Source organism: Moschus berezovskii, chromosome 14, assembly GCF_049115385.1.
Source record: "Moschus berezovskii isolate FMDL1 chromosome 14, NW_MosBer_1.0, whole genome shotgun sequence".
Taxonomy (NCBI): domain Eukaryota; kingdom Metazoa; phylum Chordata; class Mammalia; order Artiodactyla; family Moschidae; genus Moschus; species Moschus berezovskii.
The window spans coordinates 48,442,015-48,459,856 of record NC_142473.1 but is presented as its reverse complement, the minus strand read 5'-3'; the positions used below and the strand labels follow the sequence as shown (position 1 = coordinate 48,459,856).

At 40.5% G+C, this 17,842-nt stretch overlaps 1 protein-coding gene across 2 annotated transcripts in view; it reads right to left on the bottom strand.

Moving 5' to 3' along the window:
* STK33 (serine/threonine kinase 33) overlaps positions 1–12,707 on the bottom strand; it is a 185,404-nt gene extending 172,697 nt beyond the window's left edge. For both annotated transcript variants that reach the window (XM_055423426.2, XM_055423427.2), the window contains exon 1: positions 12,520–12,707. The gene's annotated coding sequence lies outside the window, so the exon portion shown is untranslated. The remainder of the gene's footprint in view (positions 1–12,519) is intronic.
* Positions 12,708–17,842: the final 5,135 nt, after the last annotated feature.

Genomic DNA, 17,842 nt, shown 5'->3' with positions numbered 1-17,842 from the left:
AGACTGCCAAGGATTTACCTCCCTCCCCAGTAAACTTAAGGATATTCCCCATAAAATACTCTAATACCAATAGCCTGGGCTGTGTAAACTTCATGAAAGAGAGGTGTAATCTGCTATCATCACATACATAATGAAAAGTATTAAAGAATTCTAAGAGTCCTATAAAACTTGCATCTTTCTCACCAGGGAAATTCTCCCAGCACAATGGCTTTCTTTTTCATAATACCAAATCAAATCAAAGCTTTAATAGCACCCACATTGTGCTCAGGTTCATCCCAAAAAACAGACTGCTCTAAAGTTCTCTAAAGGCTTTGAAAAAGAAACCCAACACTTAGATGGAGCCTTATCACCTCAGAAAAAAGTCTATTCCAAAAGAGAACCATCTGTCCCTGGAGGTTTAGCCCATTCCAAAGAGAAGACATGCTAACTTCCCCCTTTTTATTAATTTATTGGCATGATAATTCACATCAATGTAAAGGCATTTCACCCACAATGAGCAAACTGTTTGAAAGCTAAATGCACTAAATCTTCTTTCACGAGGCCTGTAAGTATTTTTTGAACTCTTAGTGGTTTGCACTTAATGCTTTATTTTAAAATCAGTTTAATCATTTCATAAAACCAGTATTTCTTCAGGAAGATGGATTTCATTTTACCTCTATATCTATTACCCCAGGTCAGAACTGCAATGAATTGTGATTCCATTTGAAACCACTAATACTGCACTCAAAAATCCAATTAGTAAGGGAGTCTGAAAACACAATTTTCCAAAATGACTATAGTGCTCCTACTTCCTATTCTTAAATATCTAAGACATTAATTGAATGTCCTTATATTTTATTTATAGATCTTTCTCAAATATTCTCAAAATAAAATTACCAGTTTTTAATTCCTACTTCCACAAAAGCTATTTTATCAGCTTTATTTTGAACATTTAACTGTATTTTTTTAAATCAATGTGATAAATAAATGTTAAAAAAAAGTTCTTATGAGACTCAGAAGTCTATATAGGTTATAGCTTGATACATTTTAGAACAATAGGAACAAAGGACAAAACTATGAAAGTATAGTAACTCAATTATACAAAATAGATGTATGGATATGTGTATAAATATACATGTGCATGTAGTATATATACACTTTGTGAATTATCTACGAAAATAATTTAATGTCAGGCAGTTTTTATCTACCATATCACAGCCTTCTTGGCTACAGTATGATCATGAATATAAAATCAATCATTTAAATCACTAAGGTGAAACCTAGAATGGAGAAGTGGTCATGTCATAGTATCAGGAGTGGAAAGGCAATCACAGAATCCTAGAATTGGAAAGGATTTCAAAGGACATCTGATACAGCATGGAATTTCCTTCACAGAACTGAACGATGTTGACATGGACACTGTTACAAGTTTTCCAACCACAGGGACCCCAGTCTTTACTTTCCCCAAGAAGCTCGTTTTCATCAGACACCAACAATAGAATATTTCTCCTCATATCAAGCCAAAATCATCACCCTATAAACCCTTCTTTCAGGATGTAACTCGTCTATCCTTACAGATATGCCTAATCCATCTTTAACAGGTCTCAGTCTTCTGGATATAAAGGAAATAAACATGTGTCTCCCAGTTATATTTCCTAGAGGATAGTCATCGTTTTTACATCCCCAATACCTTAGCTGTCCTTGATATCATTTAAAGACCTTGCACCATTCCAGGCCCTTCAGTCTCCTCTAGGCATAATTCAATTTGCCAATATCTTAACTAAAAAATGGCATCTAGACCAAACAGTCATACTCCACAAGTTATTACCAACATTTATTCACTAGGAAAGAGTCAAACCAAAAACCCCTGTGCTTCCTAGGGAACAAGTCTTGATATGTACTATGGAAATGGCTAGATAAATAGAAAATATAAGTCAGTTTTAATCAAAGACAGTGATGAGAAAAATGGAGGGGGAGGTAGCTTAAAATATAGTGTCATCTAGGAAATGGCAACCCACTCCAGTGTTCTTGCCTGGAGAATCCCAGGGACGGGGGAGCCTGGTGGGCTTCCGTCTATGGGGTCACACAGAGTCGGACACGACTGAAGTGACTTAGCAGCAGCAGCAGCTACTCATTCTGAAAGAAGTTAACCACACTACATGCTAGTCCACAATCTAAATTACCTGAGATACTGGTAATGAGAAAGTAATATGACCAAAACTTGCTAAATTTGCAATAAGCATAGGCATATATAAAGCAATCGTAGCCTTTAAAATAAATTACTTTTAATCTCATCTAAAGAATCAAATGAAATCAAAATACTGTATGTAATTAAGACTGTTTAGTTTCCCTGGAGATTATACAAATCAGACATGTTAAGCATTCTAGAAATGAAACATTTGATACAATTAAGGAAATCCTATTGAAAAAAATTAGTCTGTAAAACAGAGATAATATGGGGTTAAGGAATGGCTTATTAATTACTCATTCAATTCATAGTGTAATAAATACAGCTATTACCATTTCAATTCACTAGTGGCTAAGCTCAGAAAGCTAAATCACTGCCATTCAATCTGCCTCAAGAATCTAGATCTAATCAGTATAGTCACTGCCTGCTTCATTTATTGACTCACAGAATTATTTTAGGCTGAAAGGAATTTAGATGAAAAAAAAAAAAAATAACATCAGTAAGAAGGAGTGTCAGAATTAAAGACCGAAATCTGACACCTTGTCTACTGTGCTTGAACAACCTTTCAAATATTTGAAAACAGCTCTCATATCCCTGCTTCCCACCAATCTTCTTTCCAAGGCCAGTTCCTTCAGTGACTTATAATACAGGGAGGACCTCAGAACAAAGTCCTACATTAAGTGACTTCTGGAAATTCAGACGTGTTCTTTCACATCTGAAGGGCCAGCTTAGACTGAGTGAGTCTTGAGGGTAAGTGAGTAGCTTCCGGGAGGAGGCTGTCCCCAACAAGATGAAGACTCTTGAGCCACTCTTCAACCCTCAGTTCCTCTGCTTCAGGCAAAGCAAGAGGGACCTGAGGGACACAGCCCGGGAGCAGAGCCAATGGGTGAGTGACTGTGGGAGAAGCTCAGAAGGGAGGCCGTGACTGTGCCAACATCACAATCACCAGCGGATAGCAGCTCTAGTTCAGGGGCCTTCCTTGTACCTGGCCATTCTTCAATAGCCCTCTCTACTAGGAATCAGCCACCCTGATGGATCTTTCCTATTTCTGACTAAGCCCTGGGGCAAGCAGGACAGAGATTCCTCCAGAGAAAGCGCAGAGCCACAGAGGGAGCTCTCCATGAGCTGTAAGGTCATAATACCAAAGTAGATGGGCAAGTAACGTAGGACAACATTCAAGTGGCAGGATGCTACCAAAAGAGAAGCAGGAAGGCAAAAGCCTAAACTATTAGATTAGATGCTTGGGGGAAATGCTAAAGACAAAAGGATTTTTAAAGCTAGGCTTAGAATAAGAACAATAAAGCCAAGACAGATCTTAACAGATTCTAAACTACAAATTATGCTTCTGTCTCCACCCAAACTGACCTCAAATCTTGGCCCAGCATAATAGGCTGTTTGTAAGCTGGACACTGTTAGCCTGTCAGTCAGTGTCTCCGATAGATCCCCTGGATGTCAACTTCCTTAAAGACCTACACTCTTTCCCACACCAGGCCTTCATCCTGCCTCAGATCCCTTTCCCCTTCTGCTGAGCCTCCCCTGATTGCCCCTAGCAGACTCAGGAGAGCTCTCCTCCAGTTCCCACGGCACCAAGCCTCGTGTTGCTGTGACAACTCCTATGGGATATGCTTGTTTCTTGGTGTGCTTCCCTCCAAAAAACACTGTGAGCTCTCAAAGGCGGTATCTTTGTATTCCACGAATCCAGCATAGCGTCTGGCTCACAATTTAGTAAGTGAATGAATCAAATGAGGGAAGTAGGATAAGTGAAGTAACAACCACATGCCGGGTTTTGTGTCATATGTCTTTCATCTCTTCTCTACTGACTAATGATAGACATACAGAAAACAGTGCCTGAAGCACACTAATTGATCAATAAAAACTGACTGAATAAATCAAATACATGAAAACAGCAGCAACAGGTTCAGCAAAGTGATATGGTCGTGAGTATGAAGGTCCCTTTCAGTGTCAAGATTCTGTGGAATTTTAAAAAGCTGTATTTACACAAATTTCCCAGAATATCTGGGAGAAAGAGAAGGGAAACGAGCCATTATTAAGGGGCTACAATTTTGTTAGGTGCTTTATATATGACATTTGATTTGTTTTTCATAATAATTCTGGGAAGTTGGGATTATAATCCTCATTTGATAGATAAAGAAACCAATGATAGACACTCAGAGACAAAATTTGAACTCAAGTGAGCCTGACCCTAGTCCTAAGCTTTTCGCCCACTGCACACCTGAATTCCTGGGAGGAACACAAGTCTCCCTTTCCTATCACTCCACTCCAAGGAAAAGGAATTCTGAAACAAGCCAAGGCTCAACTGGGTTATGATTCCAGAGGGTGGAGCTTTCAATGGGAAGCATGAAGAAATGAAGGAGCTCTGCCTTCCCTTGAGAATATCCCCTTTTCTTTTTTGAAAGGTTCACAACTCTTCCCACGTTCCTCCCATGACTCTGGAAGAATAATTTTAGGGCCTCTCCAGCTTAGAGAAAAGCAACGCCTCTTTTACTTTTCCTGTTCTCTAGAAGGTCAAGTAGCAATCAAGTTATAATTCAGAGGAAAGACAGCAAGGAGGCAACACCACGGGTCTACACAAGAGGCCTTAAATTAGAAGGGGAAGCAGCCCTGAAGTTTCTTATGTCCCCTGCAAGCCTACTCACCAGGCTGTAAGCTTACATAGAGATGGTAACCAAAGTACTAATTAGCAATACAGATGTTCCTTTGTCTGGAATGTCTTCTGTGTAGGATGGTGGCATCTAATTGAGGTGACAAGGTATCAGCCAAATGTTTCATCAAAACAACAGGACTTACAAGTTGACTTAAATAATGTGAGGCCCACAACAGATGGTCTTGGGACAACGGGCTATCCTCATGCAAAAGGATGAATCTGGACACTTACTCTACACATATACAAAAACTAACTCAAAATGGATCAAAGGCCTAAATACAAGAGCTAAAACCACAAAACTCTTAGGGAAAAAAAAATACAAGTAAATCTTCACGACCATGAATTAGGCAACAATTTTTTTATACATGACATCTAAAGCCAAGCAAGTGTTAGTCACTCAGTCGTGTCTGACTCTTTGTGATCCCATGGACTGTAGCCCATCAGGTTCCTCTGTCCATGGGATTCTCCAGGCAAGAATACTGGAGTGGGTTGCCATTCCCTTCTCCACTAAAGCCAAGCAATCAAAGTAAAAACGTATATATTGAATTTCATAAAATTAAAACCTTTTGTCCCTCAAAAGACACTACCAGGCAACAACCAAAAAGACAACATACAGAATGGGAGGGAAAGTTTGTAAATCATACATCTGATAAGGGTCTGATATTCAGAGTATATAAAGAACTATTACAACTCAAGAATAAAAAAACAATTCAAATTTTAAAAATAAACAAAGGAGTTAAACAGTTACTTCTCCAAAGAAGATATACAAATAGCCAATGATGTCCAACATCATTAGTCATCAGGGAAATGCAAATCCAAAGTATAATGAGGTGCCACCTCACACCTACACAGATGGCTATAATCAAAAAGATGGACAATAAAAAGGCTTGGTGATGGTGTGGAAAATGAGATTCCTCACACATTACTGGTGGAAATGCAAAATGGTGCAACTGTTAAATACTTTGGAGAACAGTTTGTCAGTCTTCAAAAAGTCACACACAGAAATGACTAGCAATTCTACTCCTGGATATCCTAGATATACACTCAAGAGAAAAGAAAAGATGCGTTCATACAAAAACGTACATAAATATTCACAGTAGCATCATTCATAATAGCAAAAAAAGAAAAAGAAACAATCAAAATCACCATCTACTGATAAATGGATAAAAACAATGTGGTATATCCATACAGTGGAATTTTACTTGGTTATACAAAAGAATGAAGGACTAATACATACTACAACAGAAATGATTCTTTAAAACATGCTAAGTGAAAGAAGCCAAATACAAAAGGGTCCATATTGTATAATTCCATTTATACAAAATGTCCATGATAACAGGCAAATCCATAGAGAAAGTAGATTAGTGTTTGCCAGGGGTTAGGGGAAGGGAGTGGAGAAGGCAATGGCAACCCATTCCAGTACTCTTGCCTGGAAAGTCCCATGATTGGAGGAGCCTGGTAGGCTGCAGTTCATGGGGCCGCTTCAAGTCATACACGACTGAGCGACTTCACTTTCACTTTTTACTTTCACACATTGGAGAAGGAAATGGCAACCCACTCCAGTGTTCTTGCCTGGAAAATCCCAGGGACGGGGAAGCCTGGTGGGCTGCCATCTATGGGGTCACACAGAGTCGGACACGACAGAAGTGACTTAGCAGCAGCAGCAGGGGAAGGGAGAATGGGAAGTGACCGCTAATAGATGTGAGGTTTCTTTAGGGGGTTATGAAACACTCTAGAATTAGACAGTGGTGATGATTGCAAAACCTTGTGATATACTAAAAACTTAATTTTACACTTTAAAAACAAATTATATGGTATGTTAATTATATCTCAATTTTAAAAAAGTGAGCCACAAGTATAAAAAGGAGCTAAATGTACACATTATAACATACGTACTATCAAAGAGATATGACAGAAAAGCAATTAACTTGAAAAATCACTGCTGGACATTGGTGTTTACTTTCATAATAACAAATATGAAAAGTATTGCATTTTATTGTCATAAGTTACACACCAACATAAAGAAGATTGAGAGGAAAAATTAACTTGATTTCCATGAAAAAACGTCCAAGGATATTTATTTGCTTTCTTCCCAGTATCTCGGCTGGTTGGAAGCTGAACTCCCTGGAGCAGATATAAGAGCCTCTATGTTAGATTTGCTGACAGCAAACAGACTTGAAAGAATTCAAGTATAAGAAACTGAGCCTCAGATGAGCTGCCTTTGGTAAATGGGAAATGGATTCTCTCCTAGCAAGCTCTGTTGCTGCAGACAAGCATTCCACCATGATAACGACAAAGTCACAGAGTAGAACTTTTCAATTACCAGCATCTCAACCTTAGAGACTGGATGAACATCTTCTATGGGGCTTTTTCTTAGATTCTCTGAATGAATATGTATGAGTCCAAATGACCAGTTTTTCCAGGTGAACACAGCTCATGTTAAGAATGTTGAATTACAAACAAACTCTGCACACATATAATGTAAAAGAAAAAATATAAGACAGTATTCTATTAACTGTACCTGGAACATCGTAGCACCCACTAAATACTTGCTGAATGAAGCTTATATAGTTAAAGTTGTGATTTAATCACTAAGTCGTAACCAACTCTTTGTGACTCCATGGATTGTAGCCTGCCAGTCTCCTCTGTCCATGGATTTCCCAGGCAGGAATACTGGAGCGGGTTGCCATTTCCTTCTCTAGGGGATATTCCTGACCCAGGGATCAAACCTGGGTCTCCTGCATTGCCGCAGTCTTCTGCATTGCAGGTGGGCTCTTTACTATCTACTAAATAATTTAGATCAAATAATAAGGCAAACAGTATTTCTAAATCAACCTGTCTTCATCAATAAGGTGTTTTTCACTTGCTTTATTCCTGATGTTATACCACATCCTCACTGATAGTCCAACTGAAAAGTCAATGGTTATTAAATATAGTCTAAGTATTAATAGAAAGGACAGTTTGACTTAATTCTAATAATTACTGTCCCTCATCTTACAAAACATCCTGAAATGAAACAACTTTGGGTCAATAAAACTGCAAAAATTTGTGAGGTGATTAGTCATTCACCTCACAATTTATTTAATAAACTAAGAAAAGATATATTGATACAGTTGTTAACTCGTCACATTCTGAACCCTAAGACAGATCCAAGCAAAACACAATTCACCTCTGATCCCTACTGGAGCTCCACAGGAAGGGAAATTCTTCCTGAAGCACATCTTAAAGCATACTAATTTACCAATGCCTGGAAAGTCAGCAATTAATTCTACATCGCATTTTCCCTTTTTAAGCCTCTGACAAGAACAGGGAAATCATTTCTCAGTATCTTAACAACTGTGGGTGCTTGAAATACCATATAGAATCGTGAGGTAGATAAAAGAAGTAGAAAATATCTTCAGAGATCACATCTTCTCTTTCAGAACACTTCCAAAAGTCTCTAAGGATACAGTTCTACAAGTACACAATGTACAAAAGACACTGGCAGAAAAAGTCTTCATCAGTCTTTTACAGCAGTGTAAGCTCTTTTCTTCTGTCTTCAAGGAGACATGAAGATGACATGAATATCAACCTTTATATTATCATCCTTCAGGATTTTATTGGAAATCACACAACTCAATTCACTTTCACGAACTCTTCCTTGATTTGCTGACATCAAAAAATAACATTTTTAAAGAAAATGTAATTTATTAGCTGGTCTCTGTATGAAAAAGACTCCCTAAGCATAAAAAGTAATGAATCAAAAAGGAAAAGGTTAATGAGTAGACCATATAAAATTGTTTTAATTTCTATAAATCAAAAACCATCATAAATGAAAAGGCAATTGTAAAAAGATTTTAAAAAAAAAAGGGCAACTATAGGAGAAACACCCACATGACAAACAAGGGTTAATATCCTTACTCTATAAAGAATTTACACAGATCAGTGTCTGGCCTAGACAGTGACACCCCCACCCCCACATTCCCCTCCTCATCCATACAAGAAATTGCTAGGTCCCTTTTTAAAAAAGGTTATAGTTTCTCAGAGCTTTCAGGATCACTCTGCCTCTTTCTTCTGCCTTAGTTCCTTGCCTCCTATCTGGATGCTCTCCTTCTCCTAAGGCCTGTTAGCCAGGAGACTCAGATAAATAAGCTGATCTTGATTTCAGATTTTCCCCAAGATCCAGCCTCTGCAACATGGCTTTCCACATTGCTCTGCCATCTGCAGGCAAGTAACAACTCACCCCAGGCTCCAGGGATACCAACTAATTCAACTATTCCAACTAATTCCAGCCAAAGTCCAGCATACTGGCTCCCGCCTGGGCCAGAAAGGCGGAACTTAAACTAAACAATTAACAAAAGGCTGAGACTCCAGTAAAACCATCAAAGAACTTGTGCGGGCAATTCACAGAAAAGAAATAGCAAGATTTTTTAATGCTTAAATACATTAATAATGGAAGGTGTGAGTTAAAATGAGATAATATTTTTATCTGTGAAATTTGCAGATTTTTAAAAATAATAATGCTAACACAGATGTCATAAAAGTGACAGCAAGATGGTAAATTGGTATAATCTTTCCAAAGGTAGCAGTATGTTTGAAGAGTATTCATCTGTCCTTTGACTCTGTAATTTCATTTTCAGGAACTGATCTTCAGTAATCAAAAATCTACTCAAAAGATTTAAGTATAAAGAAATTCATCTCTACATTTCTGTATTTGAAATATAACTATCAAACAATAGTTAGAAATAAATTATGGTTCATCCATAGTGTCATCATGGGGCAAATAAAAATGATATAGTAAGAGCTGATTCCTCTATAGCCCTGATGAAGTAACATTCACTGTCCAAAGCAGTTAACATGTATTAACTTGTTTACTCCTCCAACAACATAAATGGAACTTGTAAGGTAAGTAGGTGCTAGTATCATCTCCTTTTCAAAGTTGAGGAATCTGAGGCACAAAGAAGTTAAGTAGTTGGTTTAAAGTTACACTGGCATAGATTCACATGCCCTTATCTGAAATCCTAAAATCCAAAAGCTCTGAATACCACATGTTCTCATAAATTTGTGGCAAATCCATTTCTTGACAAAACCTGACATGAACTCATGTAAAAGTATGTATAGTCTTATCCCACTTAGAGTGAAGTTTTCTTTCTAAAGAAAAATTAATGTGTTTGATTTCAGAGTGCTGCCCAAGACCCCACTAGAAGGAATGCAGTTTATAAATCATGTTGTCCTTCTATAACCTAAAAAATTCTGAATCTTAAAGCACAACTAGCCCCATGGGTTTGAGATAAGGAATTGTGGCAGAACTGAAATTCAAATCTCTCCATCTGCCTGGCTCTGGAGTTTGTGCTCTTAACCATGATGGTTATTTTGAGACCGTTTAATGGAATAGGAAAATCTTTATAATTAAAATACAGGTATTTATTAACTACATACTATGTATCAGACACAAAGAGAAAATTAAAATTCTGATGATGCTACTAAGGAGATATAATTGGTATCAGAAAAGCTTATATGCTGAGGGGGGTTGTCCTACACAGAGTGGTCAGTGGCAGCTTTTCTGGGAATCACCTGATCTGAGCAGTGAAGGATGAGCAAGAGTTAACAAGATGAGGGAAGAGAATACCTGGAAGGAGAAGAGCATGTGCAAAGGCCCTGTAGTAGGAGGGAAAATAGAGACAAAGGACTCAGTGTAACTGGAACACAGAGAACAAGGGGAGCCTGGTGTAAGATAAGGAGCTTCCCTGGTGGCTCAGATGGTAAAGAATCTGCCTGCAGTGCAGGAGACCTGAGTTCGATCCCTGGGTTGGTAAGATCCCCTGGAGAAGAGAATGGCTACCCACTCCAATATTCTGGCCTGGAGAATTCCATGGACAGAAGAGCCTGGCAGGCTACAGTCCAGTTAAGTTCAGTTGCTCAATTGTGTCCGACTCTTAGTGACTCCAGAGACTGCAGCACACCAGGCCTCCCTGTCCATCACCAACTCCCGGAGTTTACTCAAACTCATGTCCATTGAGTTGGTGATGCCATCCAGCCATTTCATCCTCTGTCGTTCCCTTCTCTTCCCGCCTTCAGTCTTTCCCAGCATCAGGGTCTTTTCAAATGAGTCATTTCTTCACATCAGGTGGCCAAAGTATTACAGTTTCAGCTTCAGCATCAGCCCTCCCAATGAATATTCAGGACTGATTTCCTTTAGGATGGACTGGTTGGATCTCCTTGCTGTCCAAGGGACTCTCAAGAGTCTTCTCCAACACCACAGTTCAAAAGCATCAATTCTTCGGCACTCAGCTTTCCTTTTAGTCCAACTCTAACATCCATACATGAGTACTGGAAAAAGCATAGCCTTGACTAGACGGACCTTTGTTGGAAAAGTAATGTCTCTGCTTTTTACTATGCTGTCTAGGTTGGTCATAACTTTTCTTCCAAGGAGCAAGCATCTTTTAATTTCATGGCTACAGTGACCATCTGCAGTGATTTTGGAGCCCCCAAAAATAAAGTCTGTCACATGGGGCCGCAAATAGACATGACTGAGCAATTTTCACACTATAGAGGAGGTAGATGCTACAGGACCTTATAAGTGAAATAACATTTGCCCCAGTTTACCTGAGCGACATTCCCAGTGTAATTAATATTCTCTTTTACTCTCAAAGGTATCTTGGTCTGTGTAATAAAATATATGGTCACCCAATTTATAGACCACATTAAAGAGTGGTATCTTTATCCTAAAAGTAGTAAGAAATCCTGACAACTTCAAGCAAGCGAGAGGAGAAGGGTATCATAATGAAATTTTAATTTTCAAAAGATTACTCCTACTGCAGGGTAAGAATAGATGAGAATATTGAAAGGATAGGTGAATACCTTCAGACTAGTTTGGAGGCCACTACAGGAGACCAGGCAAGAGACTATGACAGCCTGGTCTAGGGTGACAATGATAGAGACTAAAAGAAGTGGATGGAATTCAGTCTGGTTTGAACATAAAATGAACAGAACTTGATGATCTGGACATGGAAAGAGAGTCCATGACTTCTGGCTTGCAAACTAGATGGATGTTGGTATGATTCACTGAGATAGGAATATGAGAGATTTACATGAGCTAGATATTTAAATATGTGAGGCTTCTGCATGGCAGTTGTAATGTGAAGTGGGGGAACCTGAAAGAGTGCCTAAAACAAAGAATGTTTAAGTTCAAAACGATATTTCTTTCCATTGGCAGAGCCCTCTTCTGATGCATGACCATATTTTCCGGTTGGATACTGGAGCAGTTCAGTGGTCAGACAAAAGAGAAGTTTCCCCCCTTAGCTGGTAGTGTGGGACCTGGAGAATCAAACCGCGCGCAGCATATAAAGATCCCTTAAAACTAAACCCCAAGTGCTTGACATTTACGGTTCACAAAGCAGTTTCACATACAGGCTCCTTCAAACCCACCACACTTTGTAGAAATTACACTCTACATTTACAGATGAGGAAACTTAGGTAGAGCGCTTAAATTACCTGTCCACATAGAGGCTGCTCTTAACGGCATACTATCTCCTTATACGAGCATCCACCGTGTGCAAGGAACTACCCTAAGTGCTGTAAGAAAGAGCTATATCATATAATGAGGTCCTCCTAGGTGCCAGGCTCTAGGAGACTAAAAAAAAGAGAGAAGGCAGATAGCGGAAGGGAAGCCACAAATTCAGAACTTTTAAGGATGTGCTATACTTACCCTAGAGTATGTTCACTTTAAATTTCAAAAAGGTTCACGTCCCAAGGTGGGGGTCAAGGTGAGAAGGTGAAGATGAACCAGAGACCACCCCAAACGCCGACCCAGGGGAAATGGGGTCCCAACGGCTGGGCCCCAGGACACACTACGAGGGGACGGCGGGGGCCGCCAGCCGACCGGGCAGCGGAGGCCCAGCGGCCGGTTTGCCGGCGCGTTGCCGTAGCAACAGCCGGGCCGGCTTCGGCCTGGGGCCGCCCGCCCATCCCGCGGGGCCCGCCCTGCGCCGCGGCGCCAGGGGCCACTCACCCGGGCCCGCGGGCGGGCCGGCTTCAGACTGGCGCGCACACTCCGCCCCGGTGGTCGCCGAGCCCGGAATTCCGCACCTGGAGAAACTTTTCGGCCGGCGGGGCAACCGCAGGGAGGTGGACGGGGCCCGCCTGCGGACAAAGTGCGTCGGCCGGCGCGAAGCCCTTCTCCCCGCAGACGGGCTGTCAAGGAGGGAGACCCCCAGGTGCGCTCAGGGGCGTCCCCGCGAGCAGCTCCTCCTAGAGATGGACCTGAGAACCGTATCTCAGGGACAGAGAAGCAGACACGTATTACAGGAAATTAAACCTTTATAGCAATGATCTCACAGAACTGAGAGGATATCCAGGCCATAGTTCTCGCTCAGGGCCCGAGGCTTTCTGGGGCAGCCAGTTGGAGCTGGTGCTGTAAGCCTCGCACCGCAGTGGGGTCAGAGCTGGCCTAAAAGTCAGGAAAATAACTATCGGTGCTGGAGTAAGGCCCCCGAAGTGCATGGTGTTTGTCCCCACAGAGGAGCTGAGAAGGCTCTTGACAGATCAAAAGGCAACTCCCAGGAATATGTGTTAGCCGCAAAGCTCTGTGGACCATCTGAATGTATGCCCCCTGCAATAAAGACTAGAAACACGACTCCAGCTGTATGCTAATGTATTTCTGACCTGATCTAGGAATGGCTTCTGTGGACACGGGTCCTGCTCTTTAGCAGCTGGGGGGAAAGAAATTCAGCTCTCCTGACACTAGCCTAATTATTCAGGCAGATGTCCTCTACGGTTTATTTGATTAATAGCCAAGAGCTTGGTACAGAGGTCGATTCATTTTTCTTCTTAAAGGTAGAAGTCCACCTTTGGCAATGGCTTCCTCCTGTCAGTTTCACCTGACAACTCATAATGGCCGCTAGTGAGCAACTGGTAACTTCAGTATTACAAATTTTTCAATAATCCCCACCATGTCCTATACCCTAGAACTTTGGGGTACTGGCCATATTTTGTTCTGAAGAAGTACAGAACCGTTGTCTAACAAGGGTCTGGAATAGCCTGCAAGGATTTTCTCTCTGCCTCTGTCCCCCAACCCTGCCTTTATCCAAGCATGAGTGTTGGTGCCACAATGTCCAACAAACGAAGATAAACTCTACCATCTGCTTCACTGAGCTGTGAAGTGTATGAATCTGCCTTTAACCAGCTGCTGTGCAGTCTTACACTCCACAGCCTTACCAAGAAATAATTTTAAACTGTCCACTTTCTTATGCCTGTGGTGGTGAGAAACAGCAGAGTATTGAAAGGTATGCAGATAACCTCCTCCTCTATCAGTGCATAGTCTCTAGGTCAAGTAAGTCCCAAACCTGCTATAAATCGGAGACATCTGGGGAGTTCTATTTGTTTTGATTTGTATTTAAATACATATTCATAGGACACGCTTCCAGGAATTCTGATTAAGTAAATCTCATGAAATCATTTTTAAAAGATCTTCATGTGAGTTTGATGCAAAACTACAAAGCTAGGTTGGGAAACCACTAGGCTATGTTTTATTCTGAATTAAGCCAGACCATCAAAAAAGCTTTTTGAACCACTTTTTCTTCTCCCTTACAAAATAGTCTCTACTAAGTCATGCTTTACCCTTATGCCATCTGCTTATGTTAACAGGTAAGATTTTTAAAAATATGCATGACACCTCTGAATTTACTGGAGGGATTATAATATTTTAAGAATGAAGTTTATTACATCCCAGTAGCAGAATCCTGGGCTTCCCTGGTGGCCCAGGTGGTAAAGAATCCACCTGCAATGCAGGGGACCCTGGTTTGATTCCTGGGTCAGGAAGTTCCCCTGGAGAAGGGATAGGCTACCCACTCCACTATTCTTGGGTTTTCCCCGTTTCTCAGATGGTTAAGAATCTGCCTACAATGCAGGAGACCTGGGTTTGACCCCTGGGTTGGGAAGATCCCCATAGCGACCCACTCCAGTATTCTTGCCTGGAGAATCCCCATGGACAGAGGAGCCTGGCGGGCTACTGTCCATTGGGTCACAAGGAGTTGGACATGACTGAGTGACTAAGCATGGCACAGCAGAATCCTACCATATTGCCCAGCCCGGGGTTTTCCTAATTTTTTTTACCATAATCCACCAAAAGAAATATGTTTTACATTATCACCCAGTACACATGTACCTACACATTTAATAACTGAAACAAATTTTATGACATGTTACCCATATCGCATGCATTTTATTGCTTTTTAATGTTGGTTTCTACCCATTAAACGATTTCTTGACCCCTAGATGAGCTGTAAGTTGCATTTTAAAAACAACAGTATAGCCAGATATCTTTTTCTGGAAGCTAGCCCTGATCCTCGGAGAAGGCAATGGCAACCCACTCCAGTACTCTTGCCTGGAAAATCCCATGGGTGGAGGAGCCTGGTAGGCTGTAGTCCATGGGGTCGCGAAGAGTCGGACACGACTGAGCGACTTCACTTTCACTTTTCACTTTCATGCATTGGAGAAGGAAATGGCAACCCACTCCAGTGTTCTTGCCTGGAGAATCCCAGAGATGGCGGAGCCTGGTGGGCTACCATCTATGGGGTTGCACAGAGTCGGACACGACTGAAGTGACTTAGCAGCAGCAGCCCTGATCCTCAGACAAACTAGGCCACCTGTCCATTGTCCAATAGCAGTACCAGAGCCAACCCAATCATATCCCTCTCCCAGGAATTTGAAATTAGTACTGACAGATTTTAGTTTTTATCTAGGTAGCTAACATAGAAACATAGAATGCTGTAATATAAAAAATCAGAATCTATTTATGGACATGCTTCCCTACTATGTGGTCTGGAGAAATGCAGAAAACCAGGTTGTAAGAAAAATATGAAAAGAATAGGAAGGATGAAAGAGATTCACAAAGTGGAGAGAAGAGACCAAAAGAATTCTGACACCTCTCCATCCCTGACCATTTTATTTCCTGAAATGAGCTACATTGCTGCCTTTGAATTCCAAGTAATGTTCCAAATCTTTATAATAAGATGCACTCTTTTGCTTAAGCTAGTTCAGGTGGCTGGGTTTCTGTTATTGCAACCAAGGTGAATCTAATTATATTGGTTTTATATGGTTTTTGTAACAAATTACCACAAACTTGGTGATTTAAACAACATAAGTGTACTATCTTGCAGTTCCATAAGTCAGAAGTCTGACAGTGCGCTCAATGGACTGAAATCAGGGTCAACAGGTATTTGTTCTTTTCTGGAGGCTCAAGGGGAGAATCTGTTCCCTTGCCTTTTCCAGTTTCTAGGGGTTACCTCAACCTCATTCCTTGGTTTCATGACCATCTTCCTCCATCTTCAAAGGCAGCAATGCTGCATCTTTCTGATCATGCTGCTGAGGTGACATCTCCCTCTGACTCTAGCTAGGAGAGGTTCTTAGCTTTTAAGGACCCAAATGATTAGATGGGGTCTACCCAGAAAATCCAAAATAATCTCCCCATTCCGAGGTCCTTAACGTAATCACCTCTGCAAAGTGCTTTGTGCACATGAAGTAACATTCACAGCTTCCAGAGATTAGGACATGGACATCTAGGGGGAAGGGAGGGTGGATCCACACTAACATACAATCACTCTATGCCCCTTATAGGAACTCAATGTATTTCAACCCTGAGAGCCAGGGAAAAAAAATAGTTTTCTCCTTGAAAAACTGATACCTCATTTCCTTATAAAGAAAATCAACCATGAAATTGATCACTTTTCCCTTTTCACCTTGGCTTCCGGGAAGACAAGAATCAAATTTACAACTCAACTTTAATAATTTTGTCAAGCTCTACAGCTTGCATATCAGTGTTACAATTTTCTTCTGTCCTCTCTCTTCTGTTTTCTCTCATTTCTATGAAATGAAATTTCAATGAAACCTTTTTTTTTTTATTGTATTGATGGTATGATTTTAATCTGCTTCAGATATTTTGACTTGCTATTTCCTCTGCCTATAAGTCTCTGCCCCATACCTCCACAAGGCTGGTTCCTTTTCATCATTTATATCTCAGCTCACATGCCATCTCCTCAGAGAAGCCTTCCTTCCCTGATACCCCTATCTAACATAGTCCCTCCCAGGCTATCACTTCGCTTTACTTTGTTGTCACAGAGCACTGAATACCATCTAAGACAATCTAATTTACCTTCTTTCTTTCCTCAGGGGACTTTAAGTCCCAAGACAGGAGGAACCCAGCCTCTTTGTTTACTGCGTGTTCCCAGTACCTGAGACAGTGGCTGGCAATTAGTAGCTATTTAGTAAAAAGCATGGTGTTAGTAAATGAAAGAGTGAATGGAATAAAGGAAGAAAGAGCAGGACGAAGGAAGGCAGAAGCTTTATAGAATATGGTAACCTATAGACAGACTGACAAATAGAAAATATTAATTTCTTATGTGCAAATGTCACTAATAATTATAGGGAAGAATCAGAGAAACCACACAAAGAAGTAACACATAACTTTCTAAAATATATACATAGAGGTACTAGGCTTTCTTGAGGAACCCTTGATGTAAATGCCTTAGACAAAAAAAAAAAATAGAATTTTTGAGTTTTCAAGTGGCTCAAGGCAGCTACATTAAATGTTATGGTTAGTTACCATAGTGGAAGTTATCCATTTGTAGTGAGGTAATGGATTGTAACATTACGGCCACTAACATGACAAACTCTTGATACTGCCAAGGGAACTCAATCTATGCCAAGGGTCATTACTACACAACAATTTGCTCTCACCCTATTCCTGTAATTATTAATGTCACCACTGGCAACAAGTATTATATACAGTTTACTTAAACACTCTATGGTAACGTCATTGTTACAATGCAATATCAAATTACTTAACATTTAAGGGAGATCAGAATTGAAGTTTGTCAATATAACAAAACATAGAAGCAATTAGTACAGTTTATTCCAGGGTTTGTTGACCCTGTTAGTAAAAATATCAAAACCTTGGAGGGAAGAGATGGACTTCAGTTTTCTTAAATCAAGAAACAGTTGATTTACACACAAATTTCAATTGATCTCTATTA